This window comes from Salvelinus fontinalis, chromosome 2 (genome assembly GCF_029448725.1).
Source record: "Salvelinus fontinalis isolate EN_2023a chromosome 2, ASM2944872v1, whole genome shotgun sequence".
Taxonomy (NCBI): domain Eukaryota; kingdom Metazoa; phylum Chordata; class Actinopteri; order Salmoniformes; family Salmonidae; genus Salvelinus; species Salvelinus fontinalis.
This window is the reverse complement of record NC_074666.1, coordinates 69,122,604-69,150,242: the sequence shown is the minus strand read 5'-3', so window position 1 is coordinate 69,150,242 and position 27,639 is coordinate 69,122,604.

Here is a 27,639-nt window from a genome sequence, read left to right as displayed (position 1 = left end):
TGTGGGATACACACATACACACTCAGCCCTTACCCCCACACAACCATAAGCTCACTTTCTCAACAGTTGCACCATCCCAGAGCCCAACTAAAGGTGGGTCATGATTTCCAAATGCTATTGCAGTTGCAGCTGCATGAGAAGGCCTGCAAGACCGCGCAAAAAAATAAGCAAAAATTGAAATTTATTTACCATTGTCATATCCTAGATAATGGCAGTCAAATGTACACCCTATTCCTGAAAAAACACCCACAATACGGCCACCAGTCATGACCATGTCCCCACGCATCTCCATGCAGTCCGACCTTGATTCTGTGCCGCCAGGGCCACAATAATATACCCCCTCTCTGAATGTCCGAGTGTGACCCCCTCCCCATGGGTTACTGCAGCTAGTGTTGCCAGCACTGCCACTGCCTGGGTGGGGGTACCCCACCGGAATCCCCACCGGCTAGGTACAAGGTCGTCAAGGTTCTCATTAGCAGCTTTGAGAAATTCCTTGTATATTTTCCTCTCCCTTTAGGGGGCTTTGGCTTTGCAGGACCAACCCTGCCAAGCAGGCTCAGAATCTTGAGGGGGCAGTGCTGCTCTTGGTCTCTGACCTCATTTTAGCTGATTTGATGTTGTTTACATTTTTACGTTGAAATGGCGCTGGAATAGCGGCGCTTCTGTTGTCTTTGTGCCGACTTGCGGTAACTCCATGGTTCTAAATCAGTAGTTGTTTAGTAAACTGTCGAAAACATTCACTTGCTTGACCATGCTGCCGGTGCTAACTGTGTGTATGCAATATTTGCTTTGTGGACTTCACAGGACAGATGTTGCTCTCCGGTTTTGTGATGAAACAAACGTTTGTGTGGTTGAATTTATTCCGCTACTGTATGACTGTTGTCTTTTCGCTGTCACTGCCTTATTGTCTATCAAGGTGGCATATGAACGAATGGGTTGTAGAGCGACGAATGCAATTATTACAACATAAGTTGTAAAATTGCTTTTTTGCAACCCCTCTATCGGAATATGAGACTCTCACAAGAGACTAACACAATGCTGTTGTCCGTTTTGCTCTACGACCCCCAAAAGTGTCACAGGCTTCGTCTTAAGTTAGCCTGGTACCGGGATGAAAAATGTATGGAAGTTAACTTTTTTTCCGCTGAACTTTCTTAGAATTCTCAGGTATAGGACAGACACTTCAAAACATACTTCCTTATGGATTGTTTTTACTATGGGTTTTTCCATGTATGCATCTGTTATTCAATGTGATTCTATAGGCTAATTGCAGTAAGGCCTAATTTAATGTCTAATTAAAAAAAAAAATATATTTTTTTTTTTTATACCTACAGGTGTCCTAAAATTCAAATGCTAAATTATCCTTGGCATGACCATCTTTAAAAAAAAAACACATGTTAGATTAGTAGAGACCCTGGGCCCTTACACTATTCGTTTTTTTAAAGGGGTACACACAAATTAACCATCATGATTAAGGAACTATTAAACCCACAAAAACTTTTGACACAGAAAATGGATGGTTAGCAGTATGGATCAGATGAGATGGAGGTCATTACCACTAAATACATTGATAGTGACATTTTGGGTGTGTCGCAGAATTTCATATCCCATCAAGGTACGCCATGGTTCAAAAAAGGTTAGGGAATCACTGCCTTAGACCTTACAATTGATATGTTATTAACTTGTGTTCAATAAACATTCAGCACAAGGGTTCTGCTGCAACATGCATCTTACTATTGACACCCCAGACTCAGTAGTACAGAGCTTATACTATGTACAGTGCATTCGGGAAATTATTCAGACCACATTCCACATTCTGTTAAGTGACAGCCTTATTCTAAAATAGATTGAATACATATTTTTCCTCATCAATCTACACACAGTACCCCATAATGACAAAGCAAAAACAGGTTGGTCAGGGAGGTGACCAAGAACCCGATGGTCACTCTGACAGAGCTCCAGAGTTCGTCTGTGGAGATGGGAGAAACTTCAAAAAGGACAACCATCTCCGCAACACTCCACCAATCAGGCCTTTATAGTAGTGGCCAGATGGAAGCCGCTCCTCAGGAAAAGGCACATAACAGCCCCCTTGGAGTTTGCCAAAAGGCACCTAAAGGACTCTCGGACCATGAGAAACAAGATTGGCCTGAATTACAAGCGTCACACCTGGAGGAAACCTACCATCCCTACGGTGAAGCATGGTGGTGGCAGCATCGTGCTGTGAGGATGCTTTTCAGTGGCAGGTACTGGGAGACCAGTCAGGATCGAGGGAAAGATGAACGGAGCAAAGTACAGAAATGTCCTTGAGGTCCAGAGTGCTCAGGACCTCAGACAATAACCCTAAGCACACAGCCAAGACAACGCAGGAGTGGGACTAGTTTCTGAATGTCTTTGACTGGCCCAGCCGGACCTGAACCCAATCAAATATCTCTGGAGAGACCTGAAAATAGCGGTGCCACATTGAAAGTCACTGAGCTCTTCAGTAAGGCCATTCTACTGCCAATGTTTGTCTATGGAAACTGAATGGCTGTGTGCTCGATTCATACATCTGTCAGCAACAGGTGTGGCTGAAATAGCCGAATCCACTATTTTGAAGGGGTGTCCACATACTTTTGTATATGTATTGTATCTCTTTGTGTTTGACAGTGAATCTGAGAGAGACAGTTTGAGAGCGGCGGTAGGTAGGCAGGGTAGCGGATTGGGCTGCGTCGGGCTTAAGGAGGAGGTTAATGAGGAGGAGGGGGTGTGAGAGGAAAAGAGAGAGAGAGCCTGTGCTTTCAAGGTGTGTTATTTGTTCAAGGCTGTCCAAACATTTACAGAGCGCTGGCAGCCGAGGAATGCAGAGGCAGGACTGGGGCTGCAGCATGCGTGGGAAACTGCTGCTCTCCTCAACCTCTGCAGACTCGTTCCCCCTCGGGCAGAGTGTCAACACAGACAGTGCCAGAGATGTGTGGGCCTGATAGTGACAGGTCCAGTCAGCGGCCGTGCACACCCACACATAGACAGGCTCGCTCCCAGCGGCACACAGCCAGGCTTACCGCCCCTCCTCGCTGTAGGCTGACACACAGTATAGAGGCAGAAGCCAGAGGTGGTATAGAGTATAGAGGCAGAAGCCCCCCCCCCCCCCCACACACACACACACACTTCAGACACACAATAGCACTAATAGACGCACACAAGCAGACGTGCTCATACATATACAGTAGACACACTCAACACTCAACAGTTTATAGCTTACATTGGTTCATCCAATTTGGTAAAATTTACACTTCAAAGGTTGCAATCAATTCAACAGTCATCTGTTTAATATTCTACAGATGGATGTACGATTGAGAAAGCAAAAATATTCACCATATTCCTATCTACCTTAGCCATTTCCCTATCTACCTTAGCCACGCCAGGTGCACTTGGCATACTTGTCCTGTCATTACGATCAACAACAAAGCAGTTTTCATAATGATCACGGAAATCATTAGAACTTAGACTATTGTACTGCGGCTGAGTGACTTACTTAAACGTAACTATAAGTATATACCTCCAACTGTAAAAGCTGCCTCACCTCCCAAGACTAATGTTATGTGTGTCCTGAGAGCTCATCCACCTCTGTCCACAAGCAGGTTTAAGCTGCCCAGAGGGAAGATGTGACAAAGCACAACAAACGGCAGAGTCCCAACTGGTTCCCACTAGGGTTGGGTAGTATACTGCATTTTACTATATACCGGTATTGATGCACGGACCGGTATGTGTTTTTACTTGACCTTCTTTAATGGTATTTCAGGTTTTGGTTTGTTAAATGTGATACGCCACTCCGTTTTTATAGTTTACGTCGCTACTTGAGTCGTCTCTCTCCCTTTCTCACCAAGCCCCGCCCCTTCTCAATCAAGGAGCGCAGATGTTGTTGCTCAACCATGAGGTCATTTGCCAACCATTCACTCTTCAGTCTGCTTGGTCAATGCAGTAGATGCAACGATCTGTTGATAACAACAATGCTGCTTTCTTTCCGCTTAGCTTCTTAATATAAATCCTTAAGTGTTCTATAATTGCACTATTAGTTTGTGTATCTTACTCTCTGCAATGGCTAGTTTGTATTTTCTTAGCAAGTTGTGGCTAAAATAAATTGTGTTAGCCGCTAATGCTAATCGCTAGTTAGCTGTCTAGCTAGATAGCTAATGTAAACTCATCCCATTCCGTACAGATGTGCGCAACCGCGACATTCAAACGAGGCTACAAAGAAAACTAATGGGACTGTAGCGACTGTGTTGACTTCAAAATCGGTGCTGTGAACTACGTTTCCATTCAAGAGTTGATCGACATGGTAATGGCTCTATAGTATTGGAGAAAAGTAGAAAAAACTGACCCTCCGTTACATCGTGACGTGTCATGCCGTAACGTACAGCACGCATAAAGCAACTATTTCTGTCTTACAATCTCTCTCCACCAGGTGTAGCACTTCTCTCGTTGTTTAAAAACAAGAAATGGACAGTGACGGGGGTAAGGGGGGGGATACCTAGGCATTTTTTGCGTCATCACTGCGATCATGATTCTCAAAGCAGCTGTTTACTTCTGAAGATCACTTTAGCACCGCCCTAAAAACGCAATTCAAATTCGACACAAACCTTCAAATAGGTATGTAATGACACATTATATAAACTCTTTATAGTGTTTTATTTACAATTTAGAGGCGATAAGATGATAAGTTGGACAGATCGAGTGAAAAAAGCAGTTTTCCCACATAACTCCTCTCCTTCTCACTATCATGCATTAGTTTCGCTTCCTCACCTGCCATTTTTTAAAAGACCCGAAGGAGCTCATTGCCTTCTTGAATCATACAGAAACGGGCAGCGTGAAGGTCTTGGCATGAATTCTGTTGTATAGGGGAGAAATTTTGCTTTACAATGGTATTGAAATCACAGTTGATCTGGAAGTATTACGTTTTTGGGGCGCTAAAATAAGGTAAATTGTACGGACCAAGGCGATGTACAAAAGGAAGTGAGTTTACGTTAATATATGTACTGAGTCAGAGCAAATGTAGCTAGCTAATACCAGTGGTTGGTGTCGGCCTAAATCAGCATGTTGTTTATGCAACAGCATCTTCTAAATCAGAGCGGAACAGGCGAAGCATGAATATGTTAGCTACACGAAGTAAGAGTTTTAGAACTCTGACATTCAGCTGAAAAAGAAATTAGCATTGCTACAAATGCTACAAAACGGTAGCGCAACGTTGATTCTCTATTGGCACGTGAGAGAGATAAAATATACATTTCATCAAAACTGTACCTACAAAATTATTTAGTAGACAAATGGAATGTCCAAGGGTCACCATATGGATGCTATAGTCTCGCTTTAATCCAACGTCTAGAGTTTTAGCTAGGTGGCCGCAAGAAATTAAATTTTTCCTTATCTTTACGGTCCTGTCAATCTGGTATGTGGTTCTTGGTAACGGCTGAGCGGATCATGGCGAGAGGAGGGGAGTGTGTTGTGTACCTTCAACCAAGTTGATTTGCGAAGATTCATCAACATTGCTGTCATATTGGCTTAGATGTGATGGTAGGAGTATTTGAATTTAACATTGAGCAGCAATAAATCCCTACTTATTGTGGGGGCTATCACCACCACAATATTTGTCAACTTTTGTTATTCAAAAACATCAAATACAGTAAAAAAAAATGAAAATATTGTGATATGATATTTTGGCAATATCGCCCAGCTCTACAATTCACAATTCTTTGTGGGGCTAAACACTTTTTTTTATATACAACATTATTCTGACAGGGCAGTATTAGAAGTAGGTTAATTGTAGTAGATGGTAGACAGGAATTGGAGAGGGATAGAGAAAGGAAGGGCACAGACCGCCAAGCCTTGAACACCCTCGAACACTGGCTACACCCTACTTCAGCACATAGGACTGAATCCTAGCTTGAGATGCATGCAGTATAGCGCCTTGGGTGTGAGAAATGTGCTTTACTTATAAAATGTATTATTGTTAATATCACTATTTTTCATAAATAATTGACATCAATGATTTGTGCGACAATGTGAGCATACAGATCTCAAGTTTGGATACTCGTGCCTATGTGTATATTTACAATTATTTAATTATTCCCTGAATAGATGATTGAAGTGTTTTAACAGTACATTGGGGATTGGTGTTGATAGCTTCATTATTGACTATGATGTCCCGTGTGCATTGTATGTGGTGAGTGCTGTGTCCTTGATGCTCTGGGTGTGGTGAATACTCCATGGGAGACAGAGATTGGTGGCAGAGGCCCTTCATTGAGGAACAGAAACTCTCATACAGCGTCGAGAGTGGGAGTGTCAACAATGGTCATTTATGTGTGCATGTTTCATTTTTGGTGTGTTTGAGAGCTGTTGGAATAATACTGTAGTAATCAAGACAGGATACAATTTGCATTAAAGAATGACTGCCGTTAAAAAGCAACGAATCCCTTTGAAAACTGCCTGTGTGGCATCGATATGAGTCAGAGACAGTTATTCTAGTGTCAAAATTGACTACAAAGTACAAAGTGTAATTTTGGTGATAAAGTCAGTCTCGTCTAAAATGGAGTTTGGAACTTCCGTGCGTCACAACGTGTAAATGAAGGTTGGGTTTTGATTGGACAATGTCCATTTACCCACTAACATGGGTTGAACAGCTGTGGTGATTTATCTCTATCCAATAGCATAAACAATGTGACAGATCTGCTCAGCAGCTCCAACTGTTAACCGAAGACAACACGTTGTGCATTTTATTACTTGAATACTGCACCAAACACCTTAGTTAGATGTCAAATTGAACACAAGACAAAAAACTCACCCGGCAACTAAAACATCCTTGGCAAAAACGTCAAAATGAATTCCAGATTTATTGAGTTATCTTAGAATCATTCTGAGGATTTTGAGCAAGTGAAATGGGCTTCTGCATCTACAGTGTCTCATGGGGGACAAACATCATTAAAAACAAACGCAGACAGGAAACACACCTCCAAAACTGAAATCTTGTTTTCCTAATGAGCAACAGATAAACACGTGCCAATCGGCATGTTCTGTGGCTCTACAAGGTGCTACAGTACATGTAGGGGGCCTCCCGGGTGGCGCAGTGGTCTAGGGCACTGCATCGCAGTGCTAGCTGCGCCACCAGAGTCTCTGGGTTCGCGCCCAGGCTGGGCTGGGTTCGCGCCCAGGCTCTGTCACAGCCGGCCGCAACCGGGAGGTCCGTGGAGCTACGCACAATTGGCATAGCGTCGTCCGTGTTAGGGAGGGTTTGGCCGGTAGGGATATCCTTGTCTCAGTATGTAAAATATTTTTAAAAAATGTATGCACTCTACTGTAAGTCGCTCTGGATAAGAGCGTCTGCTAAATGACTAAAAATGTAAAATGTATGTACAATCTACAAAGTATTAGTTCATTTAATTCAAGTTGTTTAACTAAGTGAAATTTGTTTACTACATTTTAAACACTGAATAACAGTTTTATTTGATGGAAAATGCCTATTGCTTTATTTGCCTATTGCTTCATGTCAGTGATTAAGAAGACCATAATAATGTGTCCTGGTGGAAGCCTGCGAGTGCCAAGCATGAGAACCATGCTTTGTCGAAACCCACACCAGGAAACGCTGTGTAAATATATGCCGGGGCACTGAGTTGAGATAGGCTGATAACGGTGGTGAAGGTGGTGATATATGACACAGAAGGGTTCTAGGTGCATCCACAGGTCATTCCTCTCCGCTCACCTGTGCCTAATTTAACAAACATGTGAAGCCCCGACCTGGGTTACGGACCAGAGTGTAATGTAGGTCAAATATTGTCTATTGTGTACAGCACTTCAAATGTCTGCTTATGATACAGTATATACAGTATCTGGTAGGTAAAGGCCAGGGTGTTGTATTATGAAGTATATTGCATTGAAAGGGATAGGCACAGCAATGTGGAATGAAACGTGCTTAACCCCCCCCCCCCCCCCCCCCCCCCTCCTCACACACACACACGCGCACACACACACGCACACAGCACCTCTGTCATGTAGCCCCAGACACCTGCCTTCCCGGCTCTGCTGGGGGGGTTTTGTGTTACACCGATGAGGCAACTTTCGACCAATGGGCTGGTGTGAGAACGGCAAGCGAGCGTGGTGGGACCTCTCCTCCCCTCTCGTTCTCCTTCTTTTCTCTATCTCTGTCTCTTTTACCTGGGAATCAGTGCTGCCTCAAGGAGGGGCAACCTGCAACCTGCCCGGTTACTGAATGAACACAAAACAAAAAACTCACAGGCAACAGATGAGTTACACAAGTCAAGTTTTCTTTGTTTTCTTTTTTTTTCTCCCTCCATTTTTTTCTATTCATTCATGGCACACAGCTTTACATCTTGGCAGTATTGAAAAAAGAGAGAGAGAAAAAAGCGAAACAAAACAGGCAAAGTGTGGGAACTTTTCCTCCCACGTTTTCTTTCTTCCTAAATGCTTTTATCATTATTAACCATGCGTATGCAGCTATTTTTGCACCTGTGGCATTGCCTCAGAGGCTCAGTTCATTGACTCTTTGAAGAAATAATCACTCAAGAAAATAAAATTCAATCGTCAGTTTACTTTAGACATAATCCAAAACACGTTTAATGAAATAATAAATGAATACATAGCCGACTGAATTTGCTGTGGTGGTCCAAGGCTTTGCGTTGATCTATTTAAAAACCATCTTAGTGTAAATTAAGTCATATTTTGTTTTCTGATTTCAAAGTCAAAATATTGGAATAAAAATACCACAGCACACTGATAATGATGTAAACACAGTTAGATAAACGTTGTATTTTTGCCCGCAGGTAAACAGAGATTAAGCCTAGTCCTAGACTAAAAAGCACTTTCAATGGAGATTTTCGATTGAGCATGCTTTTCAGTCCAAAACTTAATCAGTGTCTGGGAAAGCAGCCCTTAAAGTTTGAAAGAATTCCTCTGAATTGATTAATCACAGCCAACTTTAAAATCCTTCCAGTTGATGACTGGGAATCAGCACATCCAACAGTGCCTCCCAGTGAAAAAAAAAGTATTGCTTCTTAGAAAATGGGGTGGATCAGCTTAATATTGTGGAAAGATTGTTGCTTCCATCAATGTAATTGTCTGCATTATTTCCAATCCCCCATATCTTTTTTTTGGTAAATATATATATCCATATACCTACACGTACATACACACATACGTACACATACCTATATAGATATACATACTTTTTTTTAGAATATACCTTTATTATTCCCCGCAAACCCTACCACCCTTCCCCCAATTGGAGTAAACTAATAAACACTAACACTTAGGCTTCTAACTTCAGTTTATACATCTTATTCACATTTTACAGACACAATCTATTTTACAATAGTTATATTTTGTTTGTCTTTAGTCCTTCCTCTTTTTCTATTTGTAACTGTGCTATTTCACAAAATTTCTGAACCTATATACATTTTACAGACCCCGTATGTTTACATTGGTTATCTTGTTATTAGTCCCACCCTTCAGCTCCATTCAACCCCTCCCATCTATCTCTCAACACCATCCATTTTGGATTTCTATTTGACATATATTTTTCAACTGTGCTGTGATGTTTCACAAAAGTACTGAACCTTTCTATTCTCATAGCTTCTACAGATTGTAAATTAAAAATAAAAAATTTTGCTAAAAAAAAAATTCTATTGTTGATTGATTGAATATGGCTTTTCAAATCACCCAATATTGATGTCTGCAGCGTTAGTTCTAGGTAAATGTTGCAATTCTTCAGCCATTCCTGGACCTGTGACCAAAAATTAGCTACATATGGACAATACCAAAATAAATTATCTTATGACTCTGCCTCCTCACAGCCAAATCTGCAGATCTGGGAAGATTGTATCCCCCATATACATAACATTCTATTGGTTGCAAGAAATTTGTATAGTAATTTAAATTGAAAAATTTTGTTCTGAATCTGGCGTTGTTTTGCGTATCAATTCATAAACCATGTGCCATGGAATGGGTACATCGAAAATCTCTTCCCAACTACTCAGTTTTTTGGTCCTTAAATGAAATTGGTATATGTTTTTATTTATCACACTTTTCTTCAACCATTTATGTTCTTTAATAAGGGGCCAACATACAAGTTCCTTGCTTTTTCCTCTTCTACTTGCCTCTTCCATTTTTGTGCTAATGCTGCAATTAGTTTATTGTAATTTTGGGTAGAGCAAACATTTCCATATGTCTGTGTTAGCTGCATGTGTTACATAACTCCACCAGTCCTGTTTATGATCTCATTCACTAAAATTATACATTTTTTTTTAAATTTCTTCGAAAAATACGTATTTTTTAATCAATTAGTATATTTGAGTTTATTCACAAGATGTGTTGTATTATTTGTTCTGTCTTTTCAGGTGGATTAAACTGAAATTGCAGCCAACTTTCTAAGGCTTGTTTAAAAAATAACAATATTTTGGAGATTATTTCCTTTTCAAACAACCAAAAGTGAGCAGGTGTAATCTGAATAAAGGGGAAAATGCCACAATTTCTTCCCTCCAAATTCATATTCGTTATATAAATAGGCCCTTTTAATTTTGTGTGGCTTGCCATTCCAAATAAAATTGAATCTTTTTTGTTCATATAATTTTAAAAGCAGGTCACTAGGTGTAGGCAAAACCATAAGCAAATAGGTAAACTGTGATATGACTAAAGAGTTGATCAGGGTGATTTTTCCACAAATAGACAGGTATTTTCCTTTCCATGGAAACAAGATCTTATCTATTTTTGCTAACTTTCTATAAAAATGTATTGCAGTGAGATAATTTCTTTCTTTTGGGATTTGTATACCGAGTATGTCCACATCTCCGTCAGACCATTTAATTGGTAAACTACACGGTAATGTCAAATTTGCATTTTCTATTGATCCAATACGTAATATTTAATACGTAACACTTATCACAATTTGGTTTTAATCCAGAGAGGATAGCATAAGTATCTAGATCCTCTATGAGGCCGTGGAGAGATTCTAATTGTGGTTTTAAAAGAAAACATGAATCATCAGCGTACCATGACACCTTAGTTTTTAAGCCATGGATTTCGAATCCCTTAATATTATTGTTTGATCTAATTTTAACAGCTAACATTTCGATGGCAATAATAAACAGATATGCCGATAGTGGACAACCTTGTTTTACTCCTCTAGATAGTTAAAAAATTTCTGAGATGTAGCAATTATTTACTATTTTACACCTAGGGTTACTATACATAACTTTAACCCATTTTATAAGAGATTCCCCAAAATTGAAATATTCTAGGCATTTATATATTAACTCCAGTCGTACTTTATCAAAAGCCTTTTCAAAATCAGCTATGAAAACCAGGCCTGGTGTCCCCGATATATCATAATATTATATTGTTACCAGTACTTTCCAGTAACCTGTCTGATTAGGATGAATAACATCTGACAATACTTTTTTAATTCTATGCGCCAAGCATTTTGCTAGGATTTTTGCATCACAACACTGAAGTGTAAGAGGTCTCCAATTTTTTTAATGGACTGGATTTTTATATGGGGCGGTGGGTAGCCTGGTGGTTAGAGCGTTGGGACTAGTAACCCAAAGGTTGCAAGATTGAATCCCTGAGCTGACTAGGTAAAAATCTGTCGTTCTGCCCCTGAACAAGGCAGTTAACCCACTGTTTATAGGCCGTCATTGAAAATAAGAATTTGTTCTGAACTGACTTGCCTAGTTAAATAAAGGTAAAATAAAAAAATATATACCACTTGGGTCCTGTTTCAGTAATAATGATATCAGACCTTCTTGTTACGTGTCTGATAATCTACCATTTATTTAGGAGTGATTAAAACATGCTAATAATGGTCCTCTGAGTATATCAAAAAAGTTTTGTACTTCCACTGATATGCCATCCAGCCCTGGAGTTTTCCCCGCATTAAAGACTTTAATTGCATCAAGACGTTCCTCCTCTGTAATTTGGCCTTCACATGAGTCTTTCTGTACAGATGTTAATTTTACATTATTATTAGGGGAAAAATCCATACAATTAGTTTAAGTTAGCGGAGATGGAGGAGACTGAATCGAAGACATATTCTTAAAGTACTTTACTTCCTCTTTCAAAATATTATTCGGTGAATCATGCGTGACTCCATCATTTGTAACATGTTTCAATACATTTTTTTAGCATTTCTATATTGAAGATTGAAAAAGAATTTGGTGCATTTTTCCCCATATTCCCTCCAGTTTTCCTTATTTATATAATATATTACACTGGATCTTTCTTGAATAAGGTCCTCCATTTCTTTATGTTTTTCCTCTAACTTATTCTGTGCCTCTATGGTACAGTTTTTATTGTTATCTAACTGTGCTGTTAGTCCTTCAATTTTCTTCGTTAATATGGAATCTTTTGATGTAAATTGCTTTTGTTTTATATGAATACTGAATTGCATGGCCTCTAAAGGCACATTTAAAAGTGTACCATACAATAAGGGGATCTGTTGTACCTATGTTGTGTCTGAAAAAGTCAGTCATAAATTCTTCTGTCCTAGTTCTAAACAATTTATCATCTAGTAGGCTTTGATTACATTTCCAATATCCTCGCCCACGTGGAAATTCTGTAACAGTAATATATATGCCAATTATGTGATGATCCGACTGCATTCTGTCCCCTATCAACAATTTTTAAACTTTTGGTGCCAGAGAGAATTGCATAAGAAAGTAGTCAAGACGACTAGCTTGATTAAGCCTCCGCCATGTATATCTCACTAGGTCAGGGTATGTAAGTCTCCATATATCCACTAATTCCAATATATCCATGACATTCATGATTTCCTTAAGTGCCCGAGGGTAATAGTTTGCAGTGTGATTTACTTTACGGTCCATAGAGGTATTTAAGACCGTATTAAAATCTCCCACCATAATAATTGCAATAGAGTTGATAAATTCTTATATATATTTTCAAAGAAGCTTGGATCATCATTATTTGGACCGTATAGGTTAATAAGCCTTATCTGTTTATTCTCCAATAACATATTTAAAATAATCCATCTACCTTGATGATCTGTTTGGACAATTTGCACATTTGGATCAAAATGACTGTTAATTAAAATCATCACCCCTTTTGAATTTCTTTGTCCACGGGATAAATATATTTAGCTCCCCCCCAGTCCTTTTTCCACAAAACTTCATCTAAAACTGTCGAATGGGTTTCCTGTAAACAATAAATATTATATTCCTTCTCTTTTAGTCAGGTAAATACTGATCGTCTTTTCTTATTATCTGCTAAGCCATTACAATTATAATTGGCTTTACTTATTTCACCACTTACCATAAAGAGACACAACTTTCAATTCTATTTATCAAAATATATGTTTGTAAACATACCATTAAAAAGTAACATCATGATTGAGTGTCTATATAGCTGTACCATGATATTTGCTTTGCTACTAAGTAAACCTCCAATTGGTCCCCACTATTCCATCCGCTAAAAGCTATCCTCATCCCGAGTTTGGTTGTCATCCCAATTCCCGGCAGACCACCCCCGACCCCTCGTATCCCATAGCCCTGAAAAGACTGGGATCCATCCTTCGAAAGAGCACACAGTGCCAATTTCAGAACAGAAGTAGATCAACCGCAAAAATAATTTCATCAACCTCACCTCGATATGTATTATACATAGCCATCAAAAAAGAAATGTACAAAAACAAAAATCCTGTTTCTTATTTTCCATAATTAGCTATTAATATTTGTAGCAATGTAGACAATTTATGCGAAGGATTTTACCTCTCACCAGTCTCGCCATTATCAATTATTGTGAATCATCCTATATTGTCCCAAACATATTTTACTCCTTCGCAACAGCTGTGGGATAAGCACATACACCCACACACTCATACCTTTCCCCCCACACAACCATAGGCTCACATTCAAATCAAATCAAATCAAATTTTATTAGTCACATACACATGGTTAGCAGATGTTAATGCGAGTGTAGCGAAATGCTTGTGCTTCTAGTTCCGACAATGCAGTAATAACAACAAGTAATCTAACCTAACAATTCCGCAACTACTACCTTATACACGCAAGTGTAAAGGGATAAAGAATATGTACATAAAGATATATGAATGAGTGATGGTACAGAACGGCATAGGCAAGGTGCAGTACATGGTATAGAGTACGGTATATACCTATGAGATGAGTACTGTAGGGTATGTAAACATAAAGTGGCATAGTTTAAAGTGGCTAGTGGTCCATGTATTACATAAGATGGCAAGATGCAGTAGATGATATAGAGTACAGTATATACATATACATAAGAGATGTGTAATGTAGGGTATGTAAACATTATATTAGGTGGCATTGTTTAAAGTGGCTGGTGGTACATTTTTACATAATTTCCATCAATTCCCATTTTTAAAGTGGCTGGAGTTGAGTCAGTATGTTGGCAGCGGCCGCTAACTGTTAGTGGTGGCTGTTTAACAGTCTGATGGCCTTGAGATAGAAGCTGTTTTTCAGTCTCTCGGTCCCTGCTTGGATGCACCTGTACTGACCTCGCCTTCTGGATGATAGCGGGGTGAACAGGCAGTGGCTTGGGTGGTTGTTGTCCTTGATGATCTTTATGGCCTTCCTGTGACATCGGGTGGTGTAGGTGTCCTGGAGGGCAGGTAGTTTGCCCCGGGTGATGCGTTCTGCCGACCTCACTACCCTCTGGAGAGCCTTACGGTTGTGTGCGGAGCAGTTGCCGTACCAGGCGGTGATACAGCCCGACAGGATGCTCTCGATTGTGCATCTGTAGAAGTTTGTGAGTGCTTTTGGTGACAAGCCGAATTTCTTCAGCCTCCTGAGGTTGAAGAGGCGCTGCTGCGCCTTCTTCACAACGCTGTCTGTGTGGGTGGACCAATTCAGTTTGTCCGTGATGTGTACACCGAGGAACTTAAAACTTTCCACCTTCTCCACTACTGACCCGTCGATGTGGATAGGGGGGTGCTCCCTCTGCTGTTTCCTGAAGTCCACAATCATCTCCTTTGTTTTGTTGACGTTGAGTGTGAGGTTATTTTCCTGACACCACACTCCGAGGGCCCTCACCTCCTTCCTGTAGGCCGTCTCGTCGTTGTTGGTAATCAAGCCTACCACTGTAGTGTCGTCCGCAAACTTGATGATTGAGTTGGAGGCGTGCATGGCCACGCAGTCGTGGGTGAACAGGGAGTACAGGAGAGGGCTCAGAACGCACCCTTGTGGGGCCCCAGTGTTGAGGATCAGCGGGGTGGAGATGTTGTTACCTACCCTCACCACCTGGGGGCGGCCCGTCAGGAAGTCCAGGACCCAGTTGCACAGGGCGGGGTCGAGACCCAGGGTCTCGAGCTTGATGACGAGTTTGGAGGGTACTATGGTGTTAAATGCTGAGCTGTAGTCGATGAACAGCATTCTCACATAGGTATTCCTCTTGTCCAGATGGGTTAGGGCAGTGTGCAGTGTGGTTGCGATTGCGTCGTCTGTGGACCTATTGGGTCGGTAAGCAAATTGGAGTGGGTCTAGGGTGTCCGGTAGGGTGGAGGTGATATGGTCCTTGACTAGTCTCTCAAAGCACTTCATGATGACGGAAGTGAGTGCTACGGGGCGGTAGTCGTTTAGCTCAGTTACCTTAGCTTTCTTGGGAACAGGAACAATGGTGGCCCTCTTGAAGCATGTGGGAACAGCAGACTGGGATAAGGATTGATTGAATATGTCCGTAAACACACCAGCCAGCTGGTCTGCGCATGCTCTGAGGACGCGGCTGGGAATGCCGTCTGGGCCTGCAGCCTTGCGAGGGTTAACACGTTTAAATGTTTTTCTCACCTCGGCTGCAGTGAAGGAGAGCCCGCAGGTTTTGGTAGCGGGCCGTGTCAGTGGCACTGTATTGTCCTCAAAGCGGGCAAAAAAGGTATTTAGCCTGTCTGGGAGCAAGACATCCTGGTCCGCGACGGGGCTGGTTTTCTTTTTGTAATCCGTGATAGACTGTAGACCCTGCCACATACCTCTTGTGTCTGAGCTGTTGAATTGCGATTCAATTTTGTCTCTGTACTGGGACTTAGCCTGTTTGATAGCTTTGCGGAGAGAATAGCTACACTCGGTGTATTCGGTCATGTTTCCGGTCACCTTGCCCTGGTTAAAAGCAGTGGTTCGCGCTTTCAGTTTCACGCGAATGCTGCCGTCAATCCACGGTTTCTGGTTTGGGAATGTTTTAATCGTTGCTGTGGGTACGACATCGTCAATGCACTTCCTAATGAACTCGCTCACCGAATCAGCATATTCTTCAATGTTGTTGTTGGACGCAGTGCGGAACATATTCCAATCCGCGTGATCGAAGCAGTCTTGAAGCGTGGAATCAGATTGGTCGGACCAGCGTTGAACAGACCTGAGCGCGGGAGCTTGTAGTTTTAATTTCTGTTTGTAGGCTGGAATCAACAAAATGGAGTCGTGGTCAGCTTTTTCGAAAGGAGGGCGGGGGAGGGCCTTATATGCGTCGCGGAAGTTAGTATAACAATGGTCCAGAGTTTTGCCAGCCCTGGTAGGACAATCGATGTGCTGATAGAATTTAGGGAGTTTTGTTTTTAGATTAGCCTTGTTAAAATCCCCAACTACGATGAATGCAGCCTCAGGGTGTGTGGTTTCCAGTTTACAGAGAGTCAGATAGAGTTCGTTCAGGGCCATCGATGTGTCTGCTTGGGGGGGAATATATACGGCTGTGATTATGACCGAAGAGAATTCCCTTGGTAGATAATGCGGTCGACATTTGATTGTGAGGAGTTCTAGATCAGGTGAACAGAATGACTTGAGTTCCTGAGTGTTGTTATGATGGTCACACCACGTCTCGTTAATCATGAGGCATACCCCCCCGCCCCTCTTCTTACCAGAAAGATGTTTGTTTCTGTCTGCGCGATGCGTGAAGAAACCAGCTGGCTGCACCGACTCCGTTAGCGTCTTTTGAGTTAGCCATGTTTCCTTGAAGCAGAGCACGTTGCAATCCCTGATGTCTCTCTGGAATGTTACCCGTGCTCGGATTTCATCGACCTTATTGTCAAGAGACTGGACATTGGCGAGTAGTATGCTAGGGAGTGGAGCGCGATGTGCCCGTCTCCGAAGCCTGACCAGGAGACCGCTACGTTTGCCCCTTTTCCGGCGTCGTGTAGCTTCGCCGGCTGGGATCGGGTCCATTGTATTGGGTGGAAGGCAAAACACTGGATCCGTTTCGGGAAAGTCATATTCCTGGTAGGAACGGTGGTTAGTTGACGTTAATCGTATATTCAGTAGTTCCTCCCGACTGTATGTAATGAAATCTAAGATCACCTGGGGTACCAATGTAAGAAATAACACATAAAAAAACAGAATACTGCATATTTTCCAAGGAACGCGAAGCGAGGCAGCCATCTCGCTCGGCGCCCAGAAGTAGTCTCAACAGTTGCACCATCCCAGAGCCCAACTCAAGAAAGGTCTTGATTTACGAATGCATATACAGTTGCAGCTGTATGAGAAGGCATGCAAGACTGTGCACAAAAATGGGCAGAAATTGAGAGATTTTATTAACCATTGTCACGTCTTAGATGGAGGTCAAATATATACCTTTTCCCTGAAACACCCACAACACGGTCCCCTGTATTGACCATATTCCCAAGCATCTCCATGCAGTCAGACTTTTGATTTTCTGCCACCAGGGCCACAATAATATACCCCCTCTCTGAATGTCCGATTGTGACCCCCTCCCCATGGGTTACTGCAGCTAGTGTTGCCAGCACTGCCACTGCCTGGCTGCCTGGGTGGGGGCACCCCACCGGAATCCCCACCGGCTAGGTACAAGGTCGTCAAGGTTCTCATTATCAGCTTTGAGAGTTTCCTTGTATAGTATGCTCTCCCTTTATGGGGCTTTGGCTTTGCAGGACCAACCCTGCCAAGCAGGCTCAGAATCTCGATGGGGCAGTGCTGCTCTAGGTCTCTGACTGCATTTTGGCTGCATACATACCTCTTACAGCGGGGCCCATAAAACAGTTAGGGACTTCTTCTTAGTATCTGAGTCATTCAGGTGGGTGTCTAGGGTATAGGGTTGTGGACCGTTCCATGAATATAGGATCATAAACAAATAATATATCTAATTTCTTTAAAAAATGTAGGTCCCCATGATAGGACAATAAATACATTCAATGTATAATTGATCTTAAAACACTGTTCCACCATGATAGGACAATAAATAAATAAGACGTATAATTCATTATAAAAAGTATATCCATCATCTGAACAACATTGAAAGCTCTCTCACACCCCCCGCTCAGAGCAACACATTGGTTGTGGGATATGCAACCATTTCCTTTCTCACTCAACGTCACACTTTCCCAAACATAGAAAACCACATACCACACCATCTACACATACTGTGCCTTCTGTTTACTGAGTTTTAATCTTCACCGTGTTGAATTAGTGCTTTTGTGTTTCAATTAGTGATATTTGAATATATATAGAAAAGCTATATTTTTTATTGTATTATTGCAATCCAATTCATTATTTTCCTCGTCTATAAGAACTTTGTAATTTTTTAAATAGCCATGGAGTAGTCTTTGTGTCTCTGAACAACGAATGTACTGCATTTGATGTTTATGACTTCAACCAAGTCATAGACTGTTGTTATGAAGTTTCACAGCAGTTTTACAGTGGTAACACAAGTAGAATTTTAGAGTGTGGTTGTGTGTATGCCCGCGAGCATGTACGTATGAGTAGGAGCGGCTTGTCACTCATGAGGCATGTCACTCCTCTCCTTAGCCCTCAGCACCCTTCTTAAAGAGGCCCATGCATTGTGAATGAGTGATGGCAGGATAGACACCTACGTGTGAAACCCTCCATCCTCCATTTTACTGCCCCCTGCACCGTTCCCCAGCCACTTCACTACCCCGTAAACACAAGGAAAAGCCTGACATTGCACTTCAAATGACAGCGCTTGCACCTCATTCAAGCCTCTCCTTAAGCCATTGTGATGATGAGAGACTTGGCTTTGTTAGAGGTTCATAGTGTTTAAGAAACAAACTAAAGACCACAATGGACCTGGTGCTGCTTCCTGGGTACACCGTGTGGTTTTACGTCTTCCTGAAGGCAAGTGCATTTTCATGATGTCATTTCAGATTACAAAAAAGTTATCACTGGTAGCATCCTGTGCATGTGCCTGTATAGTTGGTGATGGTGACTTAACTGGTACAACATTTTACATCATTTTATAAAGTCAATAAAGCAGTTAAGGTTTACAACCCAACCAAAACCTACCAGTCAATTATTTCTAATAAGATACACTAATTGTATTTTATATGTGAGTACTAATCCTCACGTCTTTAGACTTTAGCGAGCCCATTTACAATGTTGACTTGATTTAGGTTCCGAAGAGTGGATGAGAGTTATTTTTTGAAGGATTCAGAAGAACATTCACGGGGAGATGTCAGGAGTTTCAGCCAGGTTTTGGTCCATGATGCCCATGGGGGTAACATAATTGTACATTCCAAATAGTACCGTATTCCCTTTATAGTGCACTACTTTTGACCAGAACCATAGAACTCTGGTGAAAAGTAGTGCACTATGTAGGGACTAGGGTGTCATTTGGAACATTACCATGAAGGTGCATAGGGCAGATGAATCACTACAATGGCTGTCCTCTCAGTCCTTGCAACCCACTGCATCAACGCTGTGACGAATGGATGACGTACAGTAGGCTGGATGGTGGCTAAAGACCATTACGGCGTAACAAGAGGTTACATATGTTGTACAACCTGCATCGTCCTACTAGTTACATACTGTATGTACAGTTTAGTTGCCCACGTCATAACTAGGCTACATCCACTCACAATGTCCATACAAGTTTGTTATAGAGCTACCAGCCTAGTAGGAACAGCCATAGGTAATTGTGGGAAGAAATTACACTACTGAAGCATTGTTACAGCTTTAGTTAAATAAATAAACTGCGTCACCCACGTGCACAGATGGGGGTCTACCTGTGCCCGAGCAGCACCTGCCCCTTTGCCCTCCCACGTGCCAAGTGCCCTTTTGGGTGGTGGTGTAATAAAATAAAATGTATACAGTTGCTGTTTTGAACCCACTGTCCCTAAGTTTGCCAGCCCCCCACCCAATGCCTGTCCGATGGTCTGCTTTGTAAGGAGCTTGCATGGGCCCGTTTGTGCCTTTTTCCCAGTCTGCCCTGTAAAGAGATTGCGGGCACCTGGTATCCAAACATGCATGGCTTTAGATTTGGTCACTGGTCGAGTCTGTGTAGCAAGCTACATAGTTTAAGCAGTACTGCCACAGCAGAATAAAGCCCTTCTTCAGTCAGGAGTTGCACTTGTGTGTCAGGGCAGAACAGGTAGTCTAGACTCTAGCTAATCACCATGATAAAATATCCACACAAGCCACTGGCCAGCCAAAGATACAGTGCTGTGAAAAAGTATCTTCGCCCTTTCTAATTTCCTCTACTTTTGCATATTTCGGATACTGGATGCTCTCCGATCTTAAACCAAAACCTAATATTAGATAAGGGGAACCTGAGTGAACAAATAACACAACAGTTACATACTTATATCATCTATTTCATAAGCAAAGTTATGCAACACCCAATTGTGAAAAGTAATTGCCCCATTACACTCAATAACTGGTTGTGCCATCTTTAGCTGCATTGACTCCATTGACTCCATTGACTCCAGCTGTGGAGCAATTTTGGCCCACTCTTTCATGCAGAACTGCTTTAGCACAATGACAATTGTGGGTTTCAAGCATGAACTGCTCATTTCAAGTCCTGCCACAGCATCTCAATTGGGAATAGGTCTGGACTTTGACTAGGCGATTCCAAAACTTAAAATGTATTGCTTTTTAGCCATTATCATGTAGACTTGATTGTGTGTTTTGGATCATTGTCTTCCTGCATGACCCAGCTGCTCTTCAGCTCACAGACGGATGGCCTGACATTCTTCGGTAGAATTCTCTGATACAGAGCAGAATTCATTGTTCCTTCTATTAAGGAAAGTCGTCCAGATCCTGAGTCAGCAAAGCATCCCGAAACCATCACACTACCACCACCATGCTTGACCGTTGGTATGAGGTTCTTACTGTGGAATGCAGTGTTTGGTTTTCGCCAGGTATAATGGGACCCATGTCGTCCAAGGGGTCAAATACTTTTTCACGGCACTGTATATCCAGGTCTCGAAATTAAGGGTGCGCTGTCATCCCAGGGACAATAAGAAATATGTCTGTGACGATTCAAAACAGACTCTGGGACAGTTCGGTAATGATGGGTAAAATCCCAAATTCATAAAACCACGGTTACATCTGAAAATGTCACAATGAGGCTGATGGAACAGATCACAACATTAAGCTTCAAATGTTGATAATCTGTAACTATAATTTTTGGACATTATAAGTGCAGAAATGCGCACACGATGGTGCGCGCCAATGCTCCACAATGCAATTAGCGGGGGGAAACAATCGTGAAAAACTCACCATGAAAGTGGTTTCATATGGCAGTCAGATGGAAATATTTGTAAGGAATTTCGAAAGAGGGAAGATCTAAAAATGTAACAACAAGGATGAGTTCCTAATATGACTAATAATGATGCGCGGGTCAGCTGTTTGTTCACCTGCATCTGCCAGGAATTGCAAATAACCCATCAGCAATATGTGATAAATTGAAAATCTGAGGCCCGCACCCAACCATGCAAATATATAAGAGAATTTTAGTCAGAGATGGCAGAACCATTTTTTTTACAGGCCTTTTAATAGATTTATTTATTTGACCTTTATTTAACTAGGCAAATTAAGAACAATTTCTTAATTTCAAGGACAGCTTAGGAACAGTGGGTTAACTGCCCTTTTCAGAAGCAGAACACATTTTTACCTGGTCAGCTCGGGGATTCGATCTTGCAACCTTTCAGTTACTAGTCCAACGCTCTAACCACTAGGCTACCTGCCGCCCCAATTTACTTGCTCAACACTCTAACCACTAGGCTACCTGCTGTCCAATGTAGCCTATAGATATGAACAGTGGTGGAAAAAGTGCCCAACTGTGATACTTGATTTAAAGTATAGAAATAGAAAGTTACTTAAGTAAAGTAAAATACTACTTGAGTAAAAGTCTGAAAGTCTATGTTAAGTATCAAAAGTAAATGTAATTGCTAAAATATACTTAAGTATAAATCATTTCAAATTCCTTACATTAGACGGCACCATTTTATTGTTTTAAAAATGTACAAATAGAATATTTATAAATAAATAAAATAAATAAAGTATTTTTTACTTACTGTAAGTACTTTACACCACTGAATATGAATAATTATACATTAGTGGATTTTTAATGCATTGTTTTCTCTTTATTCAACCTGCCCGCCACCAACTCGCATTTCATCAAGATTATATTGCATGACCCAAAACCAGTGGAGGTCGGCGCCGTTTAAAACTTGTTAGGGATAGGGGGCGACATTTTCACTTTTGGATGAATTGGTGCCCAAATTAAACGGCCTCGTACTCTGTCCTAGATCATATGATATGCATATTATTATTATTATTGGATAGAAAACACTCTGAAGTTTCTAAAACTGTTTGAAGTTTCTAAAACTGTTTGAATTATATCTGTGAGTAAAACAGAACTCATATGGCAGGCAAACCTCCAAACAGGAATGGAAAATTCTGAAATGGGTCGCTGTGAAAGGCATCGCCTATTCAATTCTCCTATATTTATGGATCTGTATGCACTTCATATGCCTTCCACTAGATGTCAACAGGCAGTAGAACGTGGAATGAACCGTATAGCTTGATGTGGGACCGGATGAGAGCCAATGGAGTGACTGGTCAGCCATATTGCCAGTTCTTGGCCACGCACACTACGCATGTGATGTCCTTGTCTGCAATGCGTTAGATAGACAAGAAGAAATGCTCCGTCTGGGACGTTATTGGATATATATGAGAAAAACGTCCTGAAGATTAATTCTCAACTGAGTTTGACCAGTTCGTAAAGTTCGATGGACATGTGAACTACACATGCTAGCCAAAGTTGCTAATTCGACAGAAGTAATGGACATCATAAAACAAAAAAATGATTTATTGTTGAACTAGGATTCCTGGCACTGCATTCTGATGAAAGATCATCAAAGGTAAGGGAATATTTATGATGTAATTTCGTATTTCTGTTGACTCCAACATGGCGGAGAATGGCTGAGCGCTGTCTCAGATTATTGCATGCTGTGCTTTTTACTAAAGTTGTTTTAAATCTAACACAGCGGTTGCATTAAGAACCAGTGTATCTTTAATTATATGTTAAACATGTATCTTTCATCAAAGTTTATGATGAGTATTTCTGTATTTCACGTTGCTATCTGTAATTACTTTCGCTATTTTGGAGCCATTTCTGAACATGGCGCCAATGTAAAACCACAGTTTGTGGCTATAAATATGCACATAATTGAACAAAACATAAATGTATTGTATAACATGATGTCATTTGACTGTCATCTGATGAAGTTGTTCAAAGGTTAGTGATTAATTCTATCTCCATTTGTGGGTTTTGTGAAAGCTATATTTTCTGTGAAAAAAAATGGCGGTGTGTTTTTGGATATTGTGGTGAGCTAACATAAATATATGTTGTGTTTTCGCTGTAAAACATTTTTAAAATCGGACATGTTGGCTGGATTCACAAGATGTTTATCTTTCATTTGCTTTATTGGACTTGTGATTTCATGAAATTATATTATATAAGATGAGGGAGGACAATTCTTTTTTTCATGAGCATGGCCTTATTTCTATTACAGCATGTTGGATGACTGTCATTCATATTCCATTCACCCAGTTCAATGTAACAGTGATAGGTTTGGGCTACTACACGATACTCACATTTTCCCTATACCCATCATGAGGTTGCTACAACCTAGCCTATGAATGAAAGAAAGTTTACAACGTAGGTGTAAACAGACAGTGACACGCCTTGCACACTCTTGCCTGCATCTAACTGATATAAGATGTAATCATTAGTCCATCAGTTATAAACCTTTCGTTCCGTTTTCTTTCTGTCAGAAACCGTCTCAAGGAATCTGAACTACCTGCTTGTCATCCTCACCAGTGTCTTGACCTGACTGCAGTTCGGTGTAGTAACCAACTTCAGGCGGCAAACTCTCACCTTAATGGCCACTGGCACGTTGGAGAAGTGTGTGCTCTTCACGGATGAATTCGGGTTTCAACTGTACCGGGTAGATGGCAGACAGCCTGTATGGTGTTGTGTGGGCGAGCGGTTTGCTGATGCCAACGTTGTGAACAGAGTGCCCCATGCTGGGGTTATGGTACGGGCAGGCATAAGCTACGGACAATGAACACAATTGCATTTTATCAATGGCAATTTGAATGCACAGAGATACCATGATGAGATCCTGAGGCTCAGTGTCATGCCCTTCATCCGCCATTCATCCGCCACCATCACCTCACAATTCAGCATGATAATGCACAGCCCCATGTTGCAAAGATCTGTACACAATTCCTGGAAGCTGAAAATGTCCCAGTTCTTTCCATGCCAAACCATGTCACCCATTGAGCATGTTTGGGATGCTCTGGAGCAACTTGTACAACAGCGTGTTCCAGTTCCCACCATTATCCAGAAACTTCGCAAAGCCATTGAAGAGGAGTGGGACAACATTCCACATGCCACAATCAACAGTCGGATAAATTCTATGCAAAGGAAATGTTTGGTGCTTCATGAAGCAAATGGTGGTCACACCAGATACTGACTGGTTTTCTGATCCAGGTACCTGTGACCAACAGATGCATACAGTATCTATATTCCCAGCCATGTGAAGTTCATAGATTGGGGTCTTATGTATTTATTTCAATTGACTGATTTCCTTAAATTAACTGTAACTCATACAAATCTTTGAAATTGTTGCATGTTGCATCTATATTTTTGTTCAGTATAGTTTACATGTTGTCAACAATCTAAGCCAAACCTATCTGTTTTACCCCAGATTGGTTTTGTGGTAAACAACCAACCCGTCTATACACCCACTCATCCACACCGACCAACCTTTCCTTTTGTGTTTGCCTTGACCGGATACTTTGGGATTTTGTCAATGAGGCCCTTTATCTACTTTCCCCAGAGGCAGGTGAACCATTTTTATGTCTCTGTGTCCAGTATGAGGGTAGTTAGTTTTAGATAGTTTTGCGAGTCAATGCTAACTAGCCCAATGACTGGAAGTCTATTGACATCTGCTAGCACCAATTTTATAGATTGGGTATATCAGATACTATGGGTGCCATGCACTGAGGAAACCATTCATTTAAATTACATCAGTGGAATTACAGGCCATGACAATTTTATTTGCTTGTGAAGTGGTGGGGCTAATTAAACCTTGTTGTACCATTTTAGAGCACAGTTTAGATAGAGGTGTGAGCAAGTAACTTGTTTATGGGAATTTCACACTCAAAGCTAGATCTCTAACACCCAATCCTGAGTTGCAATAACAGAAGTGTGACTCCTAGTAGCAACGTGTGGTTTTGATGCATGTGTTGTTTTCAGTGTGACGACATGTTAAGTAATCCATTAGCAACAGAGGCTACACTGGTAGGTGGTAAACGTTGCACTTTGTAAGGTTGCCTACATGTTTGATTTTACACCTAACGCTGGTGAATAGCTGTGTCCCTGATTTTGATGTTGTTAATGGTGAACTTAATAGCTCAGACATACCGGTAGGATGGTCAAACGTTTGCCTGCCGACAGCACTTAGCACCTCTGAAGAGAGTGTTGGCAGTCAATCTCTTTTGTTTTCACATAGCAAAGACCTTGAAGTCGTCAGCCATACTCCAACCTAGAAGGTGGCAGTATTGTTGTTTGCATATTCATGTGTTGCTTAGTTTATGGTTTAGATTACAATGTTAGCTACCTAACTGCGCCAATGTTGCTATTTTACTAGCCAGATGGCCACAGCTAGATAACTACCTAGCAAGATGACAAAGAAATAATACAATTCACTCTCCCATTCCATAATCCCATACTGCCAGTGTCAGCCCAAACGAATCCATTGTGATTTAATTATCATGTCAATACTAGCTACAGTGTTAGCTAGCTTACAGGAAGTATTTAGTGTTGTGTGCATTGCGTCTGTGCACTTAGCTAGCTACCATCCCATAGCCTACATTGCATATGAAGTGTGACTGGCTCATACATTTTTTCCCTTTTGTTGTCACTCCTTTTGGTTCCCCCACATGGGGGTTTGTGCTCTCTGTTTTGCTCAAAGTAAGGTTGTTGGCCTCTAACAAGCATTACTATTCTACAAGTAGAAACGGCAAGTTTGTCACTAACGGGTCGGCACGCAGCAGGTACGCTTTTGTTCTAGGAACAGCCTCCCACTGTGATAAGTACCTATCGGCAGTCTATCGGCAGGGAGATCCCCGGTGTGTTTCATGCTTACTTAACTGGGAGTTGTCACTCACAGTAAGGCTGATACTAAAAAATAAAAAATAAACATAAGGCCTATTTATTGTACATGTGAATCATGTTAACCTACTCACAAAATGTGGCATAGCAGTTTGAAAGCAGTTTGAAAGCATTCGGTTCACACTCAATTTGCAAAGACGATGCGTATACCTTACCCCATCACTTACCACATGTTCAAACCTCTCCCCAACCTCTCTACGTTCTTTTTTTCAGCAAGAAGAGGAAGTGGCTCATTGGTGTAGCACAAAAGCTAGCTGTCCAATAAAGTGAGAAGGAGACAGATAAAAGAGATGAAGAGAAAACTGAGAGGAGGAGAGGTGCGAAAAAGGACACTTTTACTGCTGTATGTTAATTGAAGCAATTCCAAAACAGATACCAAAATACCCTGAGGCCTGAAAGAAAAAGGGTTAAAAGAAGAGCTAGAAGTTGAGGAAGGGGGACGTTATGCTGTAAAACAGCTGTTCTTTACAACGACCCCAGTCCCTCAAGAAAGGCATGGAGACGAAGGACACATTTAAGGCTTAAAGAGTTTTTGTTTCTGTATAATATTCTGTAAGGCAGAAGACCAAAGTTTAGGTTAGGACTATTCTAACCACTAACATTCTAACTACTAACAATTCTAACTACCAACATTCTGTTTCGGTATAGTACGATTTTATCAGTGGAATAAAAAAAATGTTTTACTCACTGTCATTATGGAGACCACCTGTCGAGTTTAATAACTTGTTCAATGCAACATAACATGCAGTCCACAGTCAATATGATGCTGCTTATCACTAGATTTTTGCATTTGTTAGGTTTAAAACATTGGAACAAATCAGCAATTGATTGTTTGGTTTCGTCAATGTGCCTCTCATAACTCTTAAGCAAGGATTTCTCAAAACTCAAATGTTCAAGACGACTGCTCTCCCTCATTAAAATCAGCAAACACCACAGGGTGCCAAGTTGCAAAGATGGCAGGTAATTTCACACTTGTGAGAGTGGGATGATTGCAGTTTATTTTCTTTATCGAGGTATTTTTGGTTATTTTAAGGTCTCTCTTGAGTCCTGTGTTTTGGCCATTTTTAGGCCTGACTTAAATCTCTGTATCAGTGTTTTGTTCTCCCAACCTCCTGCTGTAGACCTAGCCGTATGACAAAGAGCTGTTTACACTAATGGCCCTGCTAGGCCTTTCACTACAGAAACAAACAGCAGTGGGGG